General features: G+C 39.8%; 1 protein-coding gene across 2 annotated transcripts in view; it reads left to right on the plus strand.

Moving 5' to 3' along the window:
- Positions 1-26,605, plus strand: part of STOX2 (storkhead box 2) — a 160,005-nt gene that overhangs the window by 38,350 nt on the left and 95,050 nt on the right. The window lies entirely within an intron of this gene.

Genomic DNA, 26,605 nt, shown 5'->3' on the forward strand with positions numbered 1-26,605 from the left:
TGTATATCACCAGCCAGGAAGGAAGCCAGTCTTGGCTGCATAACGTATGTTCCCAAGGAAAGGGTGTAACTTTTCAAAATTGAGAGGAAAGGGTGTGAAATTGATAATAATTACGGGAAGCAATAACAATTCAATTTTTGTCTAAGCAGCCAGTTGCAAACATGGATTTGCTTAGGATTTGGCCTTCTATCTGCTTTAGTCTTGTTATGTAAGGTAAATTAAAAATACAAGTACCCATCTTCTTTTCTTCTTTTTCTTTTTGAAAGAGAGAGAAAGGCAAAGTAAACATAACAAGAGTTTAATTTTTTGTGTATTCTGCTTCACATAGGTTTTTATGTTGTACATAATCTTATTTGATAAAAAGTTATGGTGATGCACACAGCTGCTATTTCTAATGCCCCCTGAATACATTATCTTTTTGGGTTGAGAGACAGCTGTAATAGAATGGAAATTTTATCTGGCATTACAAGAACAGGATTGGGTAGCAGCACTGTATCAATTAAGTATTAGTAATGAAGCTTGCTATAAGGATGTAGTGTTTCTTCTCTCTGGGTTCTTAATTTTCCTCACAGCAAGCTGTGAGCACTGGAACTTGGGCCCCAAGCTCCAGCACAGCACCATATTGAAGGAACAAGGAAGGAGAATAGGCTCATGCACAGATACAGAAAGCATGTGATATGCTTGGGAAATGAGGTTTCCAGTGTGTCTGTGCAAAGCAGGAGTGGAGAATGTGTGGCCTTCCAAGTCTTGCTGGGCTCCAACTCTCATTGGTTCCAACCAATGGTGATGGATCCAGGGAGCTGCAGTCCAACCACCTCTGCAGGGTCTCAGGTTTCCCACTCCTGCTTGTAAAGATTATCTAAAGATTATCTAGCTTCCAACCATTTTTTCTCCCCCTTGTCTTTTCCATGTCTTTGTACAGCTCAGTTACTCATAGCATATCTTCTTTTCTCTTGGAAGAGGTGAGAAAAATAAATAACACTATCTTTCAGTGTGCTTTTCTGCATTTCTATTTGTGCAACTATAAGAAGCACTGGATATTTATTGAGTTCTTCAGAATTCTTCCTCTGTGACTCATCTTTGCTCTGATCTTCCACTTTTCAGTGTATAACACTTTGCATTCCTAGGACAATGCACACATTCTCAGTAAGTGTAAAGTACAGTGTTTAATGATGATGAATTCAAAATACTTTGTGTTATAAATAGCCTTGGTGTTAGTTGAGATGCCATCTTCGAACTATTAAAAGCATTTATATCTTGTTTTTGAGTTGCTGCATCAAACACTTCCTCAGAATGGGATGCCAAAAGACATGTACCGTATATTATGGTGGGTTATTAATCCAGACTCCTAGACCAGGGATCAAGTTTATGCACTCCAAACCTGGAACAAACTGATGTCACTTATTCAAGGATGTTCAAGGATAGGCTGGACGTCCACATGGTGGGCATGTCGTGAGTGGAGCCGGCTGGTGCCGGAGGTCAGATTGGATGGCCCAGGAGACCCCTTCTGACTCGCTCTGTTTCTATGTTTCTATTTGTTGTGTACTTTTGTATACAGAAGCAAATGCTAACAATAATACAGAATAATGTTTATTAAACAATGCAAAAAAAAAAAAAGATTTCTAGTGCCTATTCCTTACAAATGTGTTCCTGGATCATGGGAAGCCATTACTTTCTCTAGAAATAGTTATATCTTGATCCAAAGGTAGCAACAGATGCTGGAAAACCACAACTCCTATTTCATATGACCATAAACTCACTAACTTTGCAAGTCTAGGCATGTCTACTCATAAGTAAAGCCCATTGCATTAAATTGGACTTACTCCCAAGCCTGTGTAGGAGTTTGGGTTAGGGTTTGCCATGGATGGGAGTATTTGCTATTGCAGGAAAATAATACTGGTTTACTTTGCGGAGTTGCTGTAAGGATTGCTGAGCTAATGCATGAAAGTTTGTTTGAACACTTATTAATGTTATGAATAAATTCTAATTGTTATTTTGCAATATGTCGGTGCTGTCAATACCAATATGTTGACTGGCTGCCTGTGTTCTAAGGCAGGAATTCTAAGGCAGGAATCTACAGCAGCAAATAAAGTCTGTTTTTGAAACAATTTTTCTAATTTTAGTTAAATAAAGTGACTAAGCTCTCAGTTTCTGGTCTTCTCTTTTCCTCTGTGGCTTGTGACTAGTTACTGGCTGCTCCCAGAAAGTACAAAATATTCTGGGTGTATCTAATCCAATGTTCTGGATGGGTTGGAATGATTAAAGTTGTACTCCTGACACTTCTGGAGGGCACCAAGTTGGAGGAATATGATTTAGTGGTTCTTTCATTTTGTAACAGTCTATAGAAAGTAAAAGTCCATTTCAAACAATAACGTAGGCAATTGTCCAGAAGTCCATTTTCTACCCTATCCTTTAGGCCACATATAATTGTGTGGGAGCAGTAAAATGTTATTTGAGCTTGTTTGCAAGGCTGCAATTGAAACTGAATTCAACAGGATTTGCTTCAACTAGATTTATTTTGTATCAGGATATTAGCTGCCTTTTATCCCTTGCTATGAAATAGTGGTTGCTTTCAAACTACGTTTTGCTTTAGAAACCAGTTCTGGAAAACAGGAAAGATTGATCATTCTTTTAGGAAGGGAAATGGAATTCACTGTGAGGGTATGTTTTCTGACTTCCTAGTTTTGCCCATCCATGTACCTTGACTCCTGTGACCAAAGCTGTTCTAAATTCCAGAATATTACAATGGGCTGGGTTTCAGTGCGCTCACATTTTCTGTACTCTACTTATGAACAATAACTTAGTTAGCAGCAGCATCCTGCTCATCTGTCATTAGGAGTGTGAACTGAGCTGAACATGGAAGGGTAGTCCCTCTCAGTGTTTTTCCTCCAATTGTTCCATTATTGTAAGTCCAATAAAGTGGAATAAGGTAGTATTGTGTTGCCTCGTTCACTCCCTTTAAAAGGTTGTGTAGGGTCCACCAGATGCTTTTATTTTGTAGGAGCAAATGTTTCTGCAAATAGTCCTTTGTCACCTTACAAAATTTGGACATGACTTAGTAAGTGACATTGAAGTCTAAGCTGGTTATTCTAGCATTAGCTGCAGTTGGTAAACTGGAACATAACAATATCAGTAGTAAAGTGTCCATTCGTATCAAGGGATCTTCTTGGCCAGATAACCCACCACAAGGCACTTCTGCTTGGTTAAAGTAATGTTGTACTGCAACTGTCTGCAGCCTAAAATGTGCTGTACTTCTTTCTGCCAGTAGAGGTCAGTATAAACAAAGTAATAAGAAACGGCAATCAGTAATTTGTAAAGTAAATTTTTCTGCTATGATAACAAAGTAATGAGCTATCTATTAACCAGAGTTAGCCTATATTTTTTGTGATGAATACTGGATTAGTCAAACTTGTGATCAAACAAAATTGCCTTTTGTATCTACTATTTTAATCGCTAGACTGGGCAACAGTCAGTTGGTCAGTTTTGATAACTAAAAATATATTCTGCATATTTTTGTTGCCTCCAGTCTAGTATATTGTTGCAACATCTTTCACTGAGTGAGTTTTAAAGTAGATGGCAAATGTTTAATTTCAATTCTAAAGATTTGAAACTTTTTTCTAAAATTATCCTTAGATTTTTTTAAAAAGGTACAGCCTTTTGTTTAGAGGATTCTAATAATATTTCATTCAATATTGCAGTAGATAACTAGCCTCTTCAGACGAGTGATCCTGATACCCTTCTCCAGAGATTCATTCCTCTGTGATAGAGCACATCCTTTGCATACTGAAAGAGCCCTGCTTTCAATCCCAGGCATCTTTAGCTAAAACCATCTCATGTAGCACAGCTGGGATCCTCCATCTCACAGTCTGAAGATCCACCAGTACCAGACAAATTGCTCATTGGGTCGCTCACTGGCTGAGGACATGTTTTGCAATGTGGGAGTATGAAACAGTGGCTTGGCTTAGTCTAAAATAGCCTCTTGTGTTCATTAAGTTTCCTTTGCAGAAGCATAGGAAGGCCATACTGGATCAGAAGAAGAATCCATCCAGTCCAGCATTGTGTCCACACAGTGGCCAACCAGCTGCCTGCGTGAAGCCCAAAAGTAGAATGTAAGTTCAGAACAGCACACAGCAGCCTTCTCTAAGCTGGTACCATCGGGATGTGTTGGAGAGGAACCTCCATAATTTATAGTCTGTGGACCATGCTGGCTGGGAATTATGAGAGTTGGAGTGCAACGCATCTGGGGGGCACTGGATTGAGGAAGTCTGCCCTACAAGGTTCTCACTTGCCTATTCATGAGCAAAGAATGAAAATTTATAGTTATAATCTTAAAGGGAAATATCAGATCATTCAGACATTTCATCCTTTGAATTTGTTTAATAAAGCTTCAAGCATCTTCTGAAATGAGAGGATGGACGTGCTGAGACATCTAGTTCACTAACTTGTTCATTAATGGATGGTCCAGATTTTCTGCAATACTTGTCTAGAAAACTCAACATTTTCCCATTTCTCCATTTTCCATTGTTTGGTTTGGAGTTCAGATATTTCTTTCCACAGTACATATTTTAATACACTATAGAGTCTCACAAAATGAAGTGAAGTCTTAAAAGCCAAGAATTGGCAAGAAGTCTGGAAAATATAGGATTGTAGCAATAAACGAGTGATGTATAATTTTACCAATCTAACAATATTTGACAGCTTCCCCTTCTCAAGAACTCTCCTATGTAAACATTGCTGAACAAAAGTATTGTAAAAACCACTTACAAAACATTCTTCACTGACTAGATTTAAAGCTTTTGTTTTGGGCATGCTTTCTTTTTGGCATATATTACATCCTCTTCCCTCTTCTGTCTGTTTTAGTTTCAAGTTTGTATAGTGGTTTCCTTTTGTCGTTTGTCGTCTTAAATTCTCTGAGGTCAAGTGGTTACTAGTGAAAGCTGAAATATGAGCAGGGTAGTATTTTATATACTCCCCCCACTAATTAATTTTTCTTAAATTTTTCCAAGGCATTTACAGTCAAAGACCAAAACCACATTGTGGGCTGACAGGAGTAGAGATAGAACTACAACAGTATATAATTATGTACACATTGGTATATCCTCACTTCCCTTTTGCTTTAACCAAGGCATGGCCAGTATTTCCTAGTATGGTCCTAGTTAAATACAGGGTTAGGAACTGGGATAGGACTGCGATCAAGTTAGCAAGCAAGTTGCTAAGATGAATAACCGAGCAGCCAGTGTTAAGTTGCAGTTGATCAGAATGGTCAGCTGGACCCAGAGTGCAGTATTGTACTAAACTTGGAGTGCGGAAAGATTATACCAAAGGTCTGTGTGGGGTATTGCACAGGTGCTCAAATGACAGTTTAGATTTAGGCCAGAGTATATATGTCCTGGGTGAATAGGATGGGATTGCCCCTAGAGGAAAAGGCATTGACTGTAAGCCTTCTGTAGTGTGTATGATGCAATGGGAGCTGAGGTTGTGGCATGTGTTTGACAGCAATAGTTTCACTCTTCAGCAGAGACTTCATGATGCTGCCTTATAGGACGGCTGCCAGTCCATAGTTAGTCAAGCCGTTTAGGAATGAAGACACCACAGCTGGATATGATCAGAACATGGTTAAGCACCATTTATTCCTGGCTCCTGAGCACAAGTAGAAGTCTGTGCTTCTTTTGCTGATCCATGAAAGGGTATTAGCAGGGAAGTGTTTACATCATGCCCTATTATGAGTTAAGAAAGACCAGTCTTAAAATTAATTGTGCAGATTAGTTAAAGCTGCATAGATTTGCTCACTAAGAGGGCACAAAGCAAAGGAAACTGATTGTGGAAGGAGATTTACTTACAAGAAGGAGAAGGAAATAACTGGGAGGAATGGCAAGTTGGTTTGTAATGTGCCATGGAGATCATTTTAAATTTGTTCTGGTAACAAGAGTTTCTATGGCACTGAAATCTGTTTATTGAAACCCTGCTCCTTGGTGAGATCACTGGAAACTGAGTAGACCTTCAGTGTATACTTTTGAGTTATCAATACACACAGCATGAAAAGTTTTCTGTGCTTTCTTCCCTCTGAAATTCTAAGGGATAAAAACATCTTCAGAAATCTCTTATTGGGTGTGACTTTTCATTCAGTGATGATATAACTTGATTAAAAGAGTGGAACTCCCAAGAGTATTGTATGACTCTTAGCAACATTCTGCCCCAACTTTCCTCAATAAGGTGCTCTCCAGATATGTTGGACTACAACTCCTATCAGACTGGCTGAGCATGATAATGTGTAGCGTAGTCTAACACATGAGGAAGCCACCAGTTTGGGGAAGGTTGTCCTACATGTAGCATTATAATACAGATTTTCCACCTGCCTGGATTCCTTCAGTAATAAAAATCCAGCGTTATTAACACAGTACATAAACCCTCAGCGGGAAGGTCATTCAGTCCTCCCCACGTATGTCAACAGGCCCTTTTCCTGATCATATTTCCTCTTCCTTCACAAAGAACGCCTTTATATATTTTATTTCACCAGCAGGACATATTTTCTGTTTCCTTCTTACCATTTAACCGTTTCTCAACTTTGTCTTCAGAACCTGTTAAAGGATGCAGTTGGTTGGTTATTCTGTGTGCAGCCTTTTTCCTATGTATGTATCCAGTTCTGCTACTTGAGCAAAAATTTCACATTTTAAAATTGTATGTTGCTGCTATTATATTTTGTTTGATTAATTAATACATTAAAAATAGGGTTAGTACTGAAATATTTTGGATACACTATAAATAAAGGGGAAGAGCTCATGCTTTGTCTTTAGGAGGTCCCAAGTCCATTTTTTAGCCCTTTCTCTTGGTATTTCTGTTCATGTATAAGCACCTCCTTGGAGCTACTTTGACTCATCCTTCAAGACAGTGATCGTCACTGTTTTTCCAGGAGCAGCCGTGGCTGAAGCCACTTTCCTGAGCTCTGGGAAGGCGTCCTACCTCTGCCACGGTCAATCAGTGAGGCTGAGCACCAGATCTCTCCTCCCAGGCCTCCTGTTCCTTGTCATCTAAGCAAGGTACAGCCAGTCAGTCCTTAAGTCACCAGGCAAGCAAATCCTGAAAGGCTCACATGGTTCTTTGACCGGGATGGTGGTTGGTTTGTCTGTCTTTCCCTCATCAGAGAGAGTTGCTGTACCAGGTGCAACAAAATCTCCCACTGCAGGTTTCTCGCCACTTTCTTAATCTTGTACACATTGTTTCACCCCCAGTTTCTGGGAGGCTGGGTGGTCACACTGCTCTTGGCCTTTCTACCACAGTGAACTGGCTTCATCGCCTCTGCTCCCTGCTTGTCTGCCAGCCGTCTTATTTTTGACACGTGTGAGTTGTCCTGCACCTCACCCCTGAAGTCCCCTGCAGTAGCCTAGGTCACAGCTGCTTGCTTTCTTGAGCTGGGGGCCAAGCCGGAGAGTGAACAGATGCTACAAAAAGAGCGCACCTGTGTGAGGGAAGGAGGAAAGGAGAGAGATGGTGACAGGCCAGAACATGGCTCCTCAGGTGTGGCTCTCTGTCAGAATACTGTATTTGAGGAGACGTGGGCACCCCTTTGCCCCAGCCTGAGGTAATTTTGTTCTTGAAGACTTCTTAGGCTGGGTGCTGTGTAGCTTCCTTTTGTCAGTGGGACTGCAGCAAGAGGAGCAGGGGTTTCCTCCGCCTCCGGGTTAAAAAAGAGACAGGCAAGAGGGAGGGCTCCTTGGTTGGTGGGTGTGGGTGTCTGTGGCTCAGGTGGGGTGTCAGTGAGGTGCTGTTGGCAGCATTATGCTGCAAGGCCTCTGGAGGTTGGCCCTGGCCAGTGGTTTCCAGATTTCTTTCCCAGGAACTCCAGGAGATGCCTGGGATTGAATCTTGAACCTTACGTGGGCAAAGTATATGGCCAGCTTCTTCTCTGCAGACTTTGTCTTACAAGCTGTGAATGCATATATTTTGGCACTGAAAATTAGGCACTAGCCCGAAGGTAAAGACCACTCATTTTGTTCAAGGAACCTTTCATGGTGCAGACCTTTTGTGGAGAGAGACTGGAAGGATACACAAAGGAGGAAGTGGTAATTTCCTTTTTTTTAAAAAGCATACTAATAAAATGATGACTATACCTTTAATCCATGGAGTCTTTATCTGTAACATCTTTTTGACTTTTATGGAGCCCAGTAAAACTGTGGATCTGTTTTTAAAGTTAGGATGAATTGTTTTTCTTCAAATACATAAATGTGCACATACAGATTTTTTCAAGGAGATAACATCAACAAAATGATCTCATATTTACCTTTCAAAAATACCATAGGTCAAATGAAATCTGAGTTTGCTCATCGCATGTAAATTTGAGTTTAAAAAAAGAAAAGACCTACTGCAAACTGATGGCAGTTTTAGTAAATGATACAGAGCCTGAAATGGCTGAGGAGTTTTCACACTTTTAAAGCATGTGAGAGATTTCAAGATGTGGCTTAAAAAACACATTTTAAAAATGTATAAAAACTTGAAAAAGGATCAGGATTGTTACTTGCAATTAGACAGCAGCAGACTGTGAAAATCCAGAAAGTCGGCAAAAGATGGCATTTGTTTCTCCACAAATGCACAGAATGGGTTTGTTAACCTGTTTAATAGAGATGTCTATGTAGCTGGGTGTTCTTTCCCATATATTGAAAAACACATTAGGTATTGCACCATTGCTGTTAATTAACTCACAATGCATCTTTACAGGCTTGTTAGAATTAACATAAGATACATTAGTACACAGCCCGACTGTGACAGGCAGTTTTGCCTACAAGCAATTCAGGTTGCAGTTTACATGTAACTGTATCCCGGCTGCCATTTTAAAGCCTTCAACCTAAGCACAGCCATTCTCTGATTGCCCTTCAGATCTGTCCTGAATGGGCCACTGCTGTCTCCAGCTGCACCACAACTCAGCCCTAACAGAGTGCATATCCATCTTCCACGGCACAGCTGATTCACACAGGGCTTCCGGAAAAGCACCTATGTGTGATCTGTCGCTGTTTCACTGACACCACAAGCTGGCACAAGGAGTTGCTTGTGCCTTGTGCCTTCACCACCACCAGATTGCCACGAGAAGCGATATGTCTCTACTTGCTTGTAAAGCTGAGGCATTACTCCTGCTGAGGTTACTGTGAATAATTTGGCTTTAAATGTCAGTCTGCTAATTTAGGTGGATTGCGACAGCCACAGTTTTAAAAGTCTAATGCTCAGAATCATGTATACAATACATGCTCCCTACACTTACCCTGATTGAGTTAGATGCTAGGATAAGCTAATGTGACCCTTAAATCTTAGTCTAGACAAAGCCCTTGTGGCAATATGAGGGATACTGTGGAAAGTCAGGGGCATGCCTAGTGCTTTTTGTAAATTAATGGATTTTCTGGCCCAAACCTCTTCACAGAGGATGTGGAGTGAGCGGTAGCTCGTCGTCTGTGGCAGCCTGGCTGGGTGCCTGTTTTGCTTCTTGCACTGGGTTTCTTCCCTGTTTGAGGTACTCCTGGTAAAGTCTTGTGTATTCAAGAATGCAGCTGTTCAGCATATTGAGTCCTTGTACCTACGTTTTCTGCCCCTCTGTTGAGCTTGGATTGTCTTACTATCTAGTTTAAAAGTTCTTTGCTCATTAATTACCACCTCTTCCAGATAGTTAAATAGATAGTACTCTCCCTCTCCCTCTCCATGTATGTGTGTGTGTTTGTGTGTCTGAGAGAAAGAGAGAGAGAATCCTAATCTGTGATCCAACCCTGTTAAACAGTCTATTTTCTATCCCAGACTAGACTTGCCACTTAAATATATATGCTGTTAGAATACATGAATCCCTCCATGGCTCTGGTTTTAAGCTATTCAGCTGCAGCTTCCCTCATCCTGCTTGCCTCTTTGTCTATACTAGCACAATTGCTTTTGCGTAAAATTGCATCTTACAGGACACACAGATCCTGTATCTTGCCAAAAAAAAAAAAAAAAAAAAACCCTTCCACTTTGCTGGTGGAATTCATAGTCTGGCACAAGAGAATATATGTTAATCTTCTTAAAGACAGTAGATAAGATTTCAGAATCAGATTAAATATTTGTGTTCCAGTGTTAGCAGACCTCCCTGGATCTGTCTGACAATCAATAAATCCTCTTCAGATTCTTTGTTCCTTCTGTCTGCCTTTCACCCTTTTCAAGTTGTGAGTTAAAAAAAATACAAGCACTGATTTATGCAGTTTAGGGCACAGTCCTATCCAAGTTTAAACAGAAAGAAGGCTTGTACAGCTCCCAGCATGCCACAGGTTATAGAGGGCTTTTCTATATAAGCTTGCATTGGATTTCACTTTTAAAATATAAAATTATTAATGTTTTGTTTGGTACTAAGATTCTTGCCTCGAGCCCTGACTGCAATAAGTTATCTGTGTTTAGAGGAGGATTACTTAAAGCAACACGGGCAGTTGGGTTCATACACTTCCTTTAAGCAATAAAGGGTGTCATGTGGCTAGAACTTTATCACAAGTCGGCTGAGTATTTAACACAAGTACAACCTCACTGGGGGAATGAATGCTCCAATCCTGCTTGCCCCAAAATAGAATTTTTATTTCAGACTCTTTGGCAGGAGTTCCACAATATTCTGAGGTTTGTTTTATGATCAACAAGCGATATAGTTGCCATCAGAAACAATAAACTCTACTGAGAGGGGTTAAAAAGGTAAGTAATCTAATTTTGAAGCCAAATCAGTAACTGAATCTAATTATTGAAAAGTATTATCTATAAAAATAATGATTGTTGGCAATGGGTTAAAAGATATATTAGTATTTAATATCTTTTAACCCATTGCCAACAATCATTATTTTTATAATGTTTTATAATAACACAATTGTTATTTTGGTGGGCATTCATTCTTAAGTTGGAGATGACCTGACAGCATTTAAGAACAAAACTAAATTAGGTGTTGCTCTTTATATGTGCAGTAGAGGGCACTGTTCTATGTCAAAAGAGGGGTTTTCTTTAGTAGATGAATACTTTTAAAAAAGATGTAGCATTGAGTTGCTTTCTAAAATACTGCTTCTATTTTAGTTTTTCTAGCAAAGAGTTGACTACCAAGGAAATGAGAGATTTATGGAAGGTGACTGTAGATGCTTCCCACATCCTGCTTTCCATGTGGTTTTTAAAACGTTAGTTGTGCTCACTTTTTTACTTGCAGCTTACACTGACAGGTTCGGTCAGAAATGTAAAATACTAGGAGGATGGATTGAACTAAACAATGCCAACAGACCTGTGATAACAAATATCTCCTGATTAATAGAATATGAAGCTTGTACATGCCTGGATACATCTGCCCTTCCACAGAAAGGTCTGCCATCAAACTAGCATTCCCACATTTGTGAATTGTGCACTGAGTTCCACTCTTTTTTTCCTTTGTGTTTTGCAAGAAGTTGCTGAAACAACCTTCCCCTTACAGCACCAGGGAAAATTTTCTGGCAAGGCCTGGTTGTTATATGGATTACTGAGTAGTTGTTCTGTTTATACCTTGCCTGCCTGTCTTTAAAAGGCCCCAAGGTGGTTAACAAAATCTGTGAAACGTAACAAAATGAAATAGAAGGAGTATAAGCAATAGCAGCAGCAGCACCTCCTGAAATACAGTCTTTCCAGAGCTTGAATTCAATATGGTAGCAGGCTCCTTTCAAGTGCTTATGAAAAAAGTGTGGTCTGAGCAGCATGGTGGGAGGTCTTCATCTGTGGTGCCTTCTTCCAGCCTGGCATTCCCCAGATGTGTGGGACTGTGACGCTCACCATCTCTGCCTATGGACAGAAGCTGTATTGAGTACATCTGGAAAGCATCAAGCTAGGGAAGACTGACCTCTGGGGCCATTTGGGGGTCTTTCAAGAGGATATTCCACAACTATGGTGCTGTGATTGAAAACATTCTCTCTTGTGTCCCTACGCTGTAAGTCAGATACTGGAGAAATATGGAGAAGGGCATCTGAGACTGACCTAGGTGTAAATTGGCTACACTACGGTAGGTGAAACACGGCATTGTGGCTGCGTTAACCTTTTCTTCAAGATGAAAGACTGATGTGTGCAGTTTGTACACTCTATGTAACAAGCACATTTTTCAGGAACAAAACCCCCTCTTTATCCTCTTTGGAGAGCCAGACAACATTCTGCTTATCATGCATGGTGCAACCATGTGTGTTAGTTTTCTTTACCTTTTTGGGCGTGCTTGTTGCCCCAGGTCAGACTGGATCTAGGATGCTTCCAGAAGGGGTGGGATTAAACTTTCCCCCAGTCTCTCTCTCTCTCTCTCTCTCTCTTTCTTTTGCAAAATTCCATTCACCCCCTTCCAGGGATTTTATAGAAAATAGGGCCGCCTATCTACTTTAATCTCCCACCTGTACGCCTAATGGAATGATGAGAGAGTATTATGAGAAAGAGAGAAAACTGTCTGTTTATGCACATTTTCCACACTATGCATAATTTTATATACTTCTATCATACCTTCACTCACTTTTTCCTCTAAGCTAAACAGTCCCAGAATTTATAACCTTTCCCAATAGAAGAGTTACTCCAGCCCCTTGATTCATTTCTTGTGTTTTTTCTAATTCTACAGTATCCTTTTTTAGGTGTGGTAATCAGAAATGTATTCCAAGTGCAGTCATACCATAGCTTTGTATAAGTGGAATACAATTTGGCAGATTTATTTTCCATACCTTTCCTAATTATGCCTAACATAAAATTTGAAAATATGTAACAGTATAGAGTTGGAACAAGGTTATGCAATCTTTTTCTGAGCTTCTGTATCATTTTGGTTTCATTGTTTGTATTGTCCTTGAACAGCAGAGAACCTGCTAATTTACATTGACAGAGTTTGTCAAGTCATCATTGTGCAAATGTTAAGTAGATGGCTTTTCCCTTTGGCTTTATTTACCTCGGCAAAGCTTGTAGACATATATGAATTAGTGCATGGGTCTTCAACCTGTTTGGACCCAAGGGCACATTTGGGAATTTGAGAAACTGCTGTGGGAGCTATCACCAAATGCTTAATTAATATATTGCTGCTTTGGCATCTACCAGCTGCATCTGTGGATCTTAGGCTGCATATGACTCAGTAAAAATGTTTGTTTCGTGACTACTGGACATGGCAATGGCTCTTTAATAAGGGATTGTCTGGTTCGGCTAGTTGCTGATAGGACAATATAACTAATGATTTTTAAAACATATATTTTGGCAATGTCTAGTAATTGCCTCTCTTGGGAGGAGGTTATTACACAGATAAATTTTGTAGCGGAACACTCTATAATATTTACTCATGTACACTTTCTCTTAAATTATTTCCTTGCTTCATGGAAATTAACAAATGTTCAATGTAAATGAATTCTTCACACTCAGATATAACAATAATTTATTTATTTATTTAGCAAACTGGAAGGATAAACACTCACCTCTTAAGATGCAATGGATTGAGGACCTCACAATGCTTTCAGTATTTGAACAGGTGGTGTATGAAATCCAAAGATATACTTATTTGGATGCTTGGTCTACTGTTGTTGAAGCCTATATATAATAGCGAAAAGGTTTTATGCATGTGCATGTATTTTTTGCGTATTTACAAATCCATGCATGTATATTGGAAAAAATAGTGGAAACTATTTTTTGAAGTTTTGCAGGTGCTCACAGGTGCCATGTTAGGGAGCCCTTCACAGGCACAATTGGAAGTGACAGTGGGCTTCGTGCAGGGATCCTGGACCTCAGATACCTGTGTGCCTATATAAATTACATGTAAAAGTGAAATCTCTGAGTGGCAGAAATTAAACTCATTAAAAGTTAGCAGTCTTAATATATTTGACAATTAAAGGGGATTCTCATTACCATAAGACAGATTCTGAAATTGGTCAATTTTTGATTTGAAAGAAAATGGAATCACAGTTACGACACTAAGTGCATGGCCCTCTCTGTTCTTATTTGGGGATAGCTTGTGTCAGTTTAACCTGAGTCTGAAGAGTACAAAAGGCCACCCAGCCAGAGTGGAGAGTGGCTGGAGAAACAATTAACTCCCTCTCTTGTTTTCAGAGTGTTTCCTAATGCTCATTTATCTAATTATTCTGGTAAAAAACTATGTTTGACAGGGAAAGAAATACTGAGTTATACAGGCAAACAGATGGTGTTCATAAATCTTGCCTAGTATGTAATGCTTCTTATGTTAATGATGAAGTGTCCTCCTCCTCCTGTTTTTGATAGACCATGACCAAAAGGGTTTTCTATAGGTAAAAAGAATAATACTTATAATAGGCTCACCTATAGTCTGGAATGCATTACTGTTGCATTTTTAGACATGGTCACTAAATATGGTTTTGTACATGCAGACCTTTCTGGCTCGCATTTCCTAAATGTGGTGGTTCTTAGGTTCTTTTTTGCAACTATATGGTGACATAACTGTGTGTATGACAAGCATATATTTATCTAAAAAGGATTACAATGAACATTGTGAGTAATCTGTTGCTCAATCCGAAGATCATTGCAAATACAATTTACAATACAATAAAATAAAGCTCTATGATACGTATTTTCCACAAATATAATTTATGGTGGGTAGGCAGAATATTATGGCATATAAGACGTTTACCATCAAATCAGCTCCCTTACCTTTTTATCTCAAAATCCTTATAATTCTTCACTCTGGTAGAATCCAAAAACTTTGTTCTACATCTAGTAGCATTAGCAACAAATACTGCAAATACTGAGTTGGGTGATAGTAATAAAGTATTCACGTTCTCCTTTGTACCCCATATTTCAATTTCGTCAAAAGAGGATCTAAATATCTCCTTATATCTCTAAAAGCCTGACACTCAAGTACATAATCAGCCAAATCCTCAAGAGCTGGTTCTTCACAAACACACAGCCTATCTTCAATTGGGATGTCATGGCATCCCCCCCACACCCCATTTTACCAAACTATCAATTTGTTTATATCTTAAGCACTTGAAGTTATTCCAATATTCCATTTTCATAGGGATAGACAAATATTCCCCACACTGATGCTGTTTTGCGATTGCCACATTTTTTTTAGGAACTTAAGAAGACATGCTATGGGCCTGTGCCAACATATACATGCCTACTTGCAAGTCACATATTGCAAAAGAGTTGTGGGTGTGTTTGAGCCATGATCGTACAAAATGAGTTTGTTGCCATATGACATGTGGTGATGTAACCACTAGGTTGTAATCCAAGAAAAAATATGTATGCAAGAGGAGAACCCACATCCTTCTGGAGAAGTTTTAAAAAATTGCCACCTCATGACCAGAGAGGCTATATCCTTTTTTTTTAAATGATGCATTGTTGACAATGAGCAGGTGTTTGGGGGCTCAGCAACCCAGCAGTTGAGATGCATGAACTTGGTTTGCATGTCATGTTTCACAGCCTGAAAATGAGCCACTTGTGGGTTGTGCATTGAAGCAGAAGAGATGCCACACACATGGTTTTTGTTGTTATCACTTGAGAACAGGACCATTGTCTTTCAGCCAAATATCTTTCACAGCCCTGGTTCAGATGATTATATCATAGCTTAATAAGCCAAAATATTCAGCCGCTTTGCTCCAATTTAATTTCTTCCCTCATGTGAATGACAAGACAAGCCAGGAAGCTCCAGCTAACTCTTTACCTTGAAACTGGAGAACTCTGGCTATTGACAATGTAAAGTTTGCTTTTATTTCCTGACTTGTTTAGAGGTTTTTAACTGTTGTCCCATTTTGTACATAATAGGAAACTATGGTTAACTGCAGCTTCCTGGCTTGTTTACTCACTTGTGCAAAGGAAGGACCAACTGGTTGTAGCTGGGCAGATGAAGATTTCGGCTCTCTTAGCATATTAAATCATAATTCGATTGACTGAAAGCAGCTCATGGGTTGTAGTGAAGTCTGAAATGTAGTAACTCTGTGCTGCCCTGGAGAAGGGAGGAAACAAATATAATGATAAATTCATTTTTTTCCAAACTTGGAATCTAAGATTGTTTTCTTCTAGTCTGAATTCTACTGTGTAATAACTGTGCTGCCCTTGTCTACAACATGACTGTTGTGAGACTTGACAATACCAGAACAATCTGTCTTTTTTGTGATCCCCAATATATCTTTCTAGCATCCCTTTCTAGCGCAAAATTCGTTACTGTTACCCTGAAAAACTGTTACTCTCAAGCTCCTTTCAGTGCATTCTGCTGTCAGTAGGTAAAATTATACTAATTATTTATAAACTTCTAGTCCTTTTATTTTTTGTGCAAGAATATTTTCAGAAAAATAGTATAAAATGAATTGGGAGAGAAGGGGTATATTATTAAATTATCAGCATTATAGTGCTTATAGTAAAAAATAAAAGCAAATAACAAAGTCATAGGCTCACATGCATCTGTGTCTGCATTGTGCTTAATGTTAAAAAGGAAAAAAAATGTTCTTAAAATGTTAATGCAAGAACATTTGTATCTGTTTTTATACCTGTTCACTTTTAGAAGTTTAACTACTATTTTGTTACCTATTATGGCCCAGTGCAGGCACAACATTCACAATCTCTTATTCATGGGTCCAGGCAAGGGTCTTTTCCCCCCTTCTTCCCTTTTTTAGCTTCCTTACCCAGCATTATCCATGATGCAGTTTTACATCTGCAAGAAATTAACCATGGTGGTAAATCAACTTTGGATTGTATGTTTCCATATGATGTACACATTTGGTACGCTACAGGAATTACCACTCACAGGGAATACATCTGACAGTGGTGATCTTATTGTACAAGCCATGTGCTTAAATATCATCCCCTTACCTCTGGAAACTCTCTATGTGCTCTTATCTATTCTAGTTTTTGTATGTATCAATAAGGGCTAGAAACATGATTTTAAAAACCAGTAAACCTGATATGCAGGATTTAACAGTGCACGGTGAGTATGCAGAATGCATAGATCTGCATGGTCCTATTTATATCACGTGTATTCATATGTATACGAGTATACATATTAATATTTCACATTTCAAAGGGTGAAAGTAACCATGGATTTAAACCATCAGCCTTGAAGCTTGAAACTGCAGGCATTTTTAATCCTGGCAGTTTTAATCCCACCCTTTTATGTTCAGATTAGGCACGTGTAGGGATGTGCTGAAAGGATGCTAGCAGGAGGTTCTTTATGGACAGCTCAATAATAGTATCCTTTCCCCCTTCCTCTCTTGTTATTTTATTAAAGGTTTGCAGTAATTAAGAATCTGAAGTTTAAAAATACTGCTGCCAAAACAGTTTGAGGATATAGATGTGCATGGAACTATTCTGATGCAATTAAATTTTCTTGGTGAAAATTGTTATTTAGACATATAATCTTTCTCATTCACTTTTTTCAGTGACTGTCATAATATTCAAGTCCCTTTCATTTAAAAGGGATAATCTGATGTAGGTTTAAAAAACAACAGAGACACTTGTGGCGATGTAAAATTTGTTACTCTTTACTTTTAGTGCAATGGCAATGGCTGCCTTCTGCATACACTTTAAAAAGTTCCTTCATCTCATATGGCGAGGGATGAGTCATGTAAAGCTTCTGGGCCTATCCACAGTGCTCCAGTGCCCACCTAGTGAGGAGACAGCCATACTGAAATATTTGGGTACAAGTTTAGCTATGCGTGACTGCACAGCCAAAAAGCAACCAGTGTTTAAAATACTATCTGAGAGCATTGCATGGTTCACTTTTGCCTGTCTCCATTCTGCTCTTGGATGCAGTGCTTAGTGCAGAGAGATTTACAGAGAAATGTTCCCAATAATGCAAGTACAACATGTGCTTTGTTATTGCTTAGGCAGCCCATGTGTTTCCTTGTGCATACTCTTCGGATATATGTTGTGTGGGTGGGTGAGTAATATAATTGTTATAAAACTAAATTGAAGCAAAGTATCAAATAGTGCTATTACAGTGCATAGAAAGCTAAGTGCTATACATAATTAAAAGTTAAAACAGTCTCTTCCCTCAGATTCATAATCTAAAAGAGAGAAAAAGGGCCGGTGTTGGAGAAAAGGGAAGGCAAAGTAATAGGGAAGCTGCAATATTTTGGGCCAAGTGGCCATTCTTCTTCAGTTTTCATGTTCAAGTTAAATAGAGTCTGTTGGCATTAGTTGGCTATCTGTTCTTTGGGGAGAATAGTGGAATCTCTCCTTTGCCTTTACATATGAACCTGTTTGCCACACCCAAATTTTGCTAATTTATTTTGGACAATGTTGTTTTGTGGTGCTGAAACAATGCTTCAAATAGCAGTTTTGTTACTGGCCTGTCTGCTATCCTGGCTATGGTATCAGAAGATCCTGTTAATAGTTACCCGGGCTTCAATTTCTGGTTTCTTAACTTTGGGTCATTCAGGCGTACACAGGGGAAATGAGGTGTTCTGGCTTTTACCTGCTTGCCTGTTCCAGAGCACTAAACATCCCTGTGAACTTGTGACCCCAGATCTCCAGGATTGCTGAGGAAGAAACAACCTAAAGTTATAACACAAGAACAATCCATGGTTCTAACTGTGAGTTGTTTCTACTTCAACAACCCAGATTTCTGGCTTTGAAGTAACAGATAATCCATTCAAAAGACATCTCTGAATTGTTTAGTGCTCAGGAAACATACTTGTTCCACCCCACATGCTTCCAAACCCAATCTATGCCTGTCCCTCCCCAGTAATTCCTAAGCTCATTGTTTTTACATGTGAAGTAACAGGAATGATATAGAATAACCTTCTACAACTTCCTAATTACAACTTCCACTAGCCTAGCACACCTGTAGGGCACCAGGCTGGGGAAGCCTAATGCAGAAGATGTGGCACTTGCCTGCCAACTACATGAAAACCTTTTTGTGTAACAGAAAATGAGAGTAAACATGGAATTAAAACAAATTGCATAAACATATAGACAAATTAAACAGCAGTTTAGTTTGGGATGAACACTGGGCTCAACCTTGTTTCTACAGTGCTAAATACCTATTGCACAAAAGGCCACAAATTGACATGTAGAAGCCAGCTGCACTGCCTCTTATTTGAAATGACAACAGTTAAAGGGAAGACTAGAAGGGAAGAATACAATAAATTTCCTCTGGCAAATACCATTACACATTTTTGTCTGTTGTCCGTTTATAACAGTAGACACCTGTTTCTCCCCCTTCCTGTCCCCTTCCCCTACTGACAGCATCTTCATCAAAGAGCTCACTGTCAAATAGTGACTTACCCTGTGGCTTTTTAAAGCTACTGTCTCTAAAATCTTGTCTGTAACAGGAGAACAGCTGTTGAATGTTTCAGCATTTAGCTCCATGCATTAGTACAGTAATGTATTTTGGTTGAGAAACTGAAGAGAAGTGATACAGAGCAAAAGGGGCTCAACAGGTGGTCCACAGGCCAGATCTGACCATCATGCTATTCTATCTGCCTGTTCATTGATTGGACCCTTCTGTTTTGTTTTCTATCTCAACATCCATCACTATAGTGATTGTTACCTCCTGCTGCTCTAGCTTTGTTGCCCTCTTCCAAATGGTGGGTGGTATAAATACTTGCTAGGAGGCATGGCTAACATGCATCTTCACAGTACAAACACAGGGACATCACGCTGAGGATATTTTCAACTGCCTGAAGTAGGAAGCACATGAATCCTGTATGCACCCTGACAGTATAATAGATTGGAGGAAAGTACAGTAATTCCATGGCTTTACCTCATATGCCATAATAGCTATTAGCCTGTTTCAGTAGTAGTGCAGTGCATTTCTGTTGAATTCATCATTGTTCTCACATGCAATGTAAAAATCAGAATGATTGACAAATTAGCCACAATCCTGGTGGTCATTTACATGTTCTCAAAGCACCACATGTGCAGGAGGGCTTTTGTTTTCTTTTCCCAAGCAAGAAAACTTTCCAGCTCATGCTTGCATCCATGTACTGTGCTTTCCCCTTAACAGATTTGGAAGAGTTTTAAAACATCCTGCAGTGTAGTGTGGAGATGAGCAGCTGTCTAAAGAAAAAAAATTAGGCAGCAAGCTAGTTTGGACTATAAAAACCTGCTTGAATAAAAAAATAGGTTTCTCTACAGGCATTAGCTTGGTGCATTCTTTGCAGGGAGTTCTTCAAAGCCTGGGGCAACCACTGAGAAGGCCCTGCCTCATCTTCCTAATAAGTGTACCTCTGATAGTGGTAGGATAGAGGGAAGGGTACCTCCTGAGAAACTTAAAACCCAGGCAGGCTCACACAGGTGAATGTGGTTTTTCAAACGACCTGTCGGTGTTCTTTGCTCTGAGAGTCCTGAATATGAACTCATTTTAACGAGGGTTATGTTTGCACTGAGTAAAGCCTAGGGGGCAGTCATACCTTTTCTACCCGTTGGTTAATTTTCACAGAAACCAAAGTATGAGAGAAAGGATACTTTAAGATTCTCACTATCAGTGTAAACAACAAAACTTTTATTTAGGTACCTTAGCTACTCCCTCCCATGTACTTGTCTGTAGAACTGAACAATTGGCACAGAAGAAGCTGGTTAGTTTTCTGCTCAGATGTCAGGAACCAGGACACCAAGCCCTTATCAGAGGATCTCAACCCCTTCATTAGAAGAAGAGGCTTCTGAGTTAACTGTTCAGGGACAGGACTTGGTTACAGAAAGGGATCACAGTGCTGTTTTCTCTCAGGACCCAGTGCTCCAGGTGACTCTAAGGACTTCATCTCCTGTGTTCAGAGGTTGTCATCTTCAGATGCTGAGGATTTCAGTCATGAAGATAAAGTTCATGCCATAGCTGTTACCACTTTGTCATTGCCTTAGACTGAGTCCCTTTAAAAGAAAAGCCTTGATCAGGCCTAAATCAAGTCAGCCTAAAACATGCTGAACCCATCCTTAAGGCTCAGTTATAATCTGCTGCTTGGAGCAATATACACATGAACTGATTTGTCTTGTAGCCCCAGCACTATTCTGAGCTCTCTGTGTTTCTCTTTTTCCTATTCCCATACCCACTTCTGGGAATGTGATTTTTCCAAAGCCTTATTTTTCTGAAAGACCCAATTCATGGTAAAATCCTGCAGTTCAGGACTCACTAGCACCAAAAGATACTGAGCTCATAGGCCCCCTCCCAGGCACAATTTCAGGCATTTGCCCATATTAGCAGATGCAAACCAAGAGGCAAGTGCCTCATGGCATCCTGCAAAGGCCAACCAAAGGGCACATCCCTCACCTCTGCCCCAGCAGTGAGCTTGCTTATATATCCCAGAAGGCTGCAGGATTGCAAAGAACAATCAGTGTAGCGATGGGAATTTGCCATGCAGTGGAGTTTTTTTGTGTGTGTGGGGGGGGGGGATCGTTATCTGGGCTCTATTAGGACATCCCAAGGACATCTTAGATCCATCTGAGGTCTACTGTAATATATCTGTCCATCACTTCCAGGAAAAAAACTGCTGGGATTAAGACTTCAGAGAGAAATCAGTTGGATCTGTTGGGATAGGCAGAGCACAGCCTGATCCTATTGTATTGTGTGAGTTTCAGTTGATACAGCTTGAAGATGTTGACAAGGCTAAGTTTGTGCATCCACCTCTGTACAGGATCTGTGCCCCTCCTGGCTTATAAAAGCAAATAAGGAAGGAACAACTGGATGGCCCAGGAAGGTGATTAATGCCTCCTTGCAAGACAGAGCAGTCCCAAGCTGCCTGAAAGAGACAGCAGTGAAATCCTCCTTTGACTTAATAAATTTGAGCTAGTAGCAAACCTGGCTCTTGAGTGGGTGGTTGCCAACTGACTCCAGACACCATTCAGTAAGACTGATTACCAGGATCTATTTTAGTTGGGGTTCAAGCCTGGTTTTGGCACAGAAACAACCTTGGTCACCCTGTATAATGATTTATGCCTAGAGATTGATGGGGGAGTGACTGTTGATACTCCTGGTCTAGGGGGGTTATGACATTTTTATTTTTTTTAGGTACTGTTGTAAAGTGCCCATAGAGTGTCAATTGTTCGGTAGTATAGAAATAAATTTCAATTTTTATCTGTTGCTTAGAATATTCAATTTACGTTGCCCCTGCATACCTAATCATTTTTTTTCATGTTCTGGAAGAAGTAGTTGGATGGGGACCTCTAGATTCATGTTGCTTGAATTTCTGAACAAAACTGTTTCATAATCTCGGCCTTTTTGCACAAGTAAATAAATACAGTTTGAACCTGTGAACTCTATTGTTTGGCTGATTCCTGCATTGCATATATCTCCTGCAGCTTTTTCCTCATTATTGAGTGGTGGCCTTGATCCCTAAACAAAGTACTAAGTACCAAGATTAGAAGCGGAGAAGACAGGAGGTGACCCAGTAGCACCATTCTAGCAACAGTTTTAAGGTTGGCAAAGACAGGTGGAATGGGCCCAACATCTGAGGGATTGCCTATGTGCAAGGCAAAATGATAACACCATTTCCTTATTTATTGTGTACACTATCTGATAGTCAGAGAAGCATACACTTGAGCATTGCATCCATCTGTCTTGCTGAAAGTCTCTTAAATCTTACCCTCTCTGAACTTACCTAATTTATTTTAAAAGCCATTGTAACATTTTATGCTGTTGCAGCACGCAGGCTTGACATTCTTGGTGGTTTTTCTATTATGATCTGTTTCCTAGCTCGTTGCAAGCAGCCTATGGGTGTGCATGTCTTGTTACGATTATTTGTCACCATTGTGCATTACCTTGCATCCACTAGCAGTGGATTTTATCTGCTGGTATATTTTGTCTAATCATACAGTATGGAGCATGCGTTGAGCTATTATGATTCTTCATGCTTTTCTGTCAAAAAACGGTTGGCTGTTTATTCACTTTTCTCTCCATATCTGCTATGAATAAAGTAGTTAATTCAGATCTGTGTAGGAATTCTATTATTGACTACTCTCTGTTAAGGAAGCATTGAGTTACTCCTGCCCAGTTACTTTGGAAGTTTGACATTTGAGATTCCTGTCCTTTAAAAGTGTCAGTTAGGCAGTAAAGGAGACTGTTGTTGTTGTTATCTTAAAACAGTATTTGAAGTTATCTATCATGCCATTGCATATGTGCCTCTTTAGAATTAACTTTATATATATAACAAGAATCTTGCATAGCTTAATATAGTTTTAAGTGGGAAAACTGATATTGTCATTACCAGGTGGTTAATTTCTTGTGTTGACAATGAATGTGACCTGCTATGTTACACCGGAAACAAAAGGACACTGGAATTTACGTGCCTTGAGTGGCAGAAATTTGGCAGTTTGACCATAAAGCCTCATATACTTGAGTTGATTTCTACTGACTTGTTTAGAGTAATGAAACTGGGGCCCATTGATTATTGCCTCCCAGGGCTTTTCCATATATTTTTTTAAAGAACCCCCACCATGTTTAGTTTCAGCAGTACACTCTAGAGCAGGGGTCAGCAACCTGCAGCTCCAGAGCCGCATGTGACTCTTTCATCCCTCTGCTGCGGCTCCGTCGCTCAAAATATGCGTCATAACTGCCAATGTGCGACACCCACTAGCACATAATTTATTGAACTTTTCAACCCCTGGTAGGCCAACCATGGATAAATCCACGAAAAGAAAAGTTTCCGAAGGAAACAGAACGTTTAATGGTACGTGGGCAGATTCATTTGCTTTCACTGCTGACAAGACTGGCTTACCAGTATGCTTAATATGTGGTGAGAAATTGGCAAACAGCAAAAAGTCGAATGTTACAAGACATTTCCAGAATAAACACACAGCCTTTGCTGAAAAATATCCGGATGGAGATGAGAGAAAAAAAGTCATTTCAGAACTGATGTGGTTGATCTGAGCAAAAATCATAATTTAAGTTTGGCTTTTTATTTCATAAATATGAGGAGGACTCAAATAGACATTGAGTATTTTATTTGAAAGTAATCTTCAACCCAGCATCTTTTTTTTCAGAGTTCAAAATGTTTTTGTTGCATGCAGAAATAAAAATTTGTTTTCTCTGTAGCAGTTCATTGATTTCATAAATGCAACACACTATAGTTTTTTTATACATAGCATAAAGGTAAAAAAAGATATATGCAGTGTTATCTTCATTTTAGATGTCAAAAGGGTTTTGCAGCTCCCGGTGTTTTCTTTTCTGTGGGAAACGGGTCCAAATGGCTCTTTGAGTGTTTAAGGTTGCCGACCCCTGCTCTAGAGTCTAGGAAGTATATTTGAAGAGTTGACTATGCTACACATCATCTCTCTATAAAGGATGTGTTTTTTCTTTTTGTAAAACAATGATGTGATGATTATCATTGGTAAAGTAACTTATGTTAATATACAAGTCTACTTCTTTGCCAGTGTGGTGGACTGATGATTCTCATGGCTAAAGCCACAGAAGGTAAAGGATTTCTTTATGCAATCAGTTGCTTTGGGCAGGGGCTAATGTTCTGAACTCACTTCAACCTCTGACTGAGAGGTTAAATGAATTGAAAGAAGGTTCATAACCACTGCCAATATCAGAGTTCTTTAATTCACTTTTCTTTTATTATTGTGAAGAGCAGCAATGTTATCTATGGAGGGTGGAGTTTAAAATTTGTTAGAGAAATACAGCAGCCTCTGACTAACTCAAGAGCGCAAGAATTTTGTCTGGTTGAATGTTCTCTCTCACAAAATTCAGATACAGGGCATAGCTCTGTGGTAGAGCACGTACTCATGAGTGCAGAAGGTCTCTGGTTCAATGAAAACCATGGAGAGCTGCTGCCAGTCTGCGTTAAGAGTGCTGGACTAAATGGACCCATGGACTCAGTATAAGTCAGTTTCCTGTGTTGGTGTTGTAATAAGTTGGGATGGGCCCTTTGGTTGTGTAGTTGAACTTCCCCTCCATTGTCCACGTAGTGATAAACCAATGAGTCTTCAATTAACCCTAGTTTCCCATTTCATGGAAACTTGGAAACCATTATTATTAGCTTTAGAGCAAGCCCGAATGTTAAACTATAGTTTGAAGGAAGTGACACTTAATTTAAGACTAATAGGATGTCATTGTAGCATGCCAAGATGGAGAGGAATGAAGTGTAAGCATGAGCTCTTTCATGCCTCAACTTAACAAATTAGGATATAATCATCTGAACCGAACCAGTGTGTCTCAAACTTCCTTCGAATCGCCTCCTCTCTTCAGGTATGGTGTTTGCAGGCTGATAGCAAAAGTGCACAGACTTCCTCTATAAACCTTTGCTTCATTTTGTGATGCATCTTTGGCTGAGAACCATGACTTGCTGACACTGTGTACAGTTTCATATTGATTACCTCTGTGCTGCTATATACTCTTGGATCTTAGACCACAGGATAGAGAAATGGCAAATGAGTGACCTCCATATGGATTTGGCCTGAGAGATTTTGCATAACAGTGGTTAAGAAGCCTAAAGACCAAGAACATTTTAGGTGACAGCACTAGTCAGCAAACACTACTGCATAGAGCTAAATATGTATAGAGCTAAATATGCATAGAGCTAAATATGCTTTGTTTTGAAATAGTCTGAAGCAGGCAACTGAGGTAGGCAACTTTAGATGTCATGGCCTACAACTCCCATTTTCCTTCATTATTGACTACTGGCTGTAGGCCAGAACATCTCAAGAAGTCCCTGCATAAAGTCATCAGAAATAAATTACAGGAAATGACAAGAAACTTGTTCTTCAGAGAAAGGAAGGATATTCAGGTCCTTCCAGTAGCTCTGGGGAGCAAAGCTTTGTGGCAACTAGTGAGCCAAGTAGTAAAAAATGCATCTTTTTTTTCCCCTCACAGAGTGATTAATCTGTAGCACTGAAGTTAACCCTTTCAGCTCCATGTAGGAAAGTCTTTGGAAGAAGTTCATCTCATCTCTGTAAACCACTTTTTCTGTATTGTTCATATCACAGAAGGACATTTGAAGGGCATTTGAAAGAAACAGTTGAATAACTAATGAAAGTTTAAAAATGAGTGAGGGGAGGCAGGCAAATAGCTGATATGTTCAATAGTAAACAATGTTGTTTTGAATGCTGATTCTTGGCTTCCAGTACTTTTGTGGTTAAAAAAGCCATTGTTAAAATTTCTTTTTGGTAGAGTGGTAAAGGTGCTGCTGGGGATATCCCTCTAAACCTCCAGGCAGAACAGAAAACTGCGGCCTTTCCACGGGTTTCTGGCTTACCATCCATTCCAAACGGAACCGGACCTCTCTGCAATACCAGCCTGTGTCGCGATTGCCTCGCAGTGACTGGCTGTTGGTTTAGGAATAGTTCTCTCCAGCCTTGGCTTGTGAAAGAGACCACAGGCCTCCCTCTCTGCCACAGTCTGGTTAGCAGGGTGTATTTGGAGAAGGACCAAGGAAGGAGTAGCTGCTTCAAAGCCCTTCGATTACTTTGTCCTGGTTTCCTCTCCAGATGTCAAATGAATGGGTTCCATCCACCTCTGCGGGGTGGGGGTGGGGGGATTTTTTCTTTTCTTTTCCTAAATCAGTTGTTTATTGGTAGGACAAACTAAGAAATCGCGCGAGCCGGCTTGGTTTCAAAACAAAGAGTTTTGTTTTGTTTCCATTGTGAGAAAAAGAGGAGGAGCTGGCAGGATTGACCTGTGAAAAAAATAAGATTCAACTCTGCATGTAAATGCGCGCAAGCTGATTATAGGCTGGGGCACAAGCCAAGGTCTGGGCGAGCCCCAGGC

Source organism: Varanus komodoensis, unplaced genomic scaffold (genome assembly GCF_004798865.1).
Source record: "Varanus komodoensis strain SLA01 unplaced genomic scaffold, ASM479886v1 scaffold61, whole genome shotgun sequence".
NCBI lineage: Eukaryota > Metazoa > Chordata > Lepidosauria > Squamata > Varanidae > Varanus > Varanus komodoensis.